The 1,376-nt window shown below is 52.0% G+C and overlaps 1 protein-coding gene across 1 annotated transcript in view; it reads left to right on the top strand.

Moving 5' to 3' along the window:
• Positions 1-1,376, top strand: part of Pxmp2 (peroxisomal membrane protein 2) — a 13,171-nt gene that overhangs the window by 9,282 nt on the left and 2,513 nt on the right. The window lies entirely within an intron of this gene.

Raw genomic sequence — 1,376 nt, 5'->3', positions numbered from 1 at the left:
TGTCCTGGAACTCACTCTGTAGACCAGGCTGGCCTCGAACTCAGAAATCCACCTGCCTCTGCCTCCCGAGTGCTGGGATTAAAGGCGTGCGCCGCCACACCCGGCTTCCTAGTGTTTTCTAGTAACTGAAACAATCTGGGTTGCTTCAGCTTCAGCTGAACAGGCAGATACAACAGTCAAATGCAGTGGAGCAGGTAAATAGGAAAGACCATGGCATGGAGAAGGGTTTTCAAAGGGCTGGCTGGTCAAAGAGAAGACCCTTGGAGGTAACTGGGAGAACTGCAGTGCTTACAGGCACAGAGATGCTGCTGCTGAGGAAACTGCCTGCTGAAGGATGAGTGAAGCTGTTGACTTTGAATAGTGCAGAGTGCAGGAGAGTGGGCAGTGCCCATTGGATCAGCGTTGTACAGTGCAGAGCAGGAGAGTGGGCAGTATTCACTGGATCAGTGTTTTACAATGCGGAGCACAGGAGAGTGGGCAGTACCCACTGGATCAGTGTTTTACAGTGCAGAGCACAGGAGAGTGGGCAGTGCCCATTGGTTCAGCATTGTGCAGTGTAGAGCACAGGAGAGTGGGCAGTGCCCATTGGATCAGTGTTTTACAATGCAGAGCACAGGAGAGTGGGCAGTGCCCATTGGTTCAGCGTTGTACAATGCAGAGCAGAGGAGAGGGGGCAGTGCCCATTGGTTCGGTGTTCTGCAGATGTTATCACTTGTGCACTGCTTCAGGCTGCTATGCACTAGCTGTCCTTGTGCCAGGGCCATCCCCTATGTTTCCCTAAGACCTCCCCGCTACTGGAAGGGTTCACAGTCCCAGTACGTCTACACAGTGGGTGGCAGGATCCCGCTGAACCCTAAGGGAGAAGGGCCATCGGAGATGCAGACTTTTCCTTCTCTTCTAGTCTTCCTCTGGCTCTGGGTCTGATTCTGCCCAGGGAACCAGCACGGTTCTTCCAAGAATTGGTAGTAGGTACCTCTGCCAAGTTCCAAACTCAGGAGCTAGGTCTGTACACACTGAAGAAAGAAAAGGTGAAGCCGGGCGTGGTGGCACACGCCTTTAATTCCAGCACTCGGGAGGCAGGCAGATTTCTGAGTTCAAGGCCGGCCTGGTCTACAAAGTGAGTTCCAGGACAGCCAGGGCTACACAGAGAAACCCTGTCTTGAAAAACCAAAAAGAAAAAAAAAAAAAAAAAGGTGAGCACATTGATACCCAAGTTGCCAACCAGGGCTATTCTTCTAAACAGGTCTCTCTTTGGCATCAATCCTAGTCTATTCCAGGGATTTATTTCTCTTCTGTGCTGTGTTAAACATCTTTTCTAGCCGGGCGTGGTGGCCCACGCCTTTAATCCCAGCACTCGGGAGGCAGAGGCAGGCGGA

Source organism: Mus pahari, chromosome 23 (assembly GCF_900095145.1).
Source record: "Mus pahari chromosome 23, PAHARI_EIJ_v1.1, whole genome shotgun sequence".
Taxonomy (NCBI): domain Eukaryota; kingdom Metazoa; phylum Chordata; class Mammalia; order Rodentia; family Muridae; genus Mus; species Mus pahari.
This window is presented reverse-complemented; position numbering and strand designations above follow the sequence as displayed.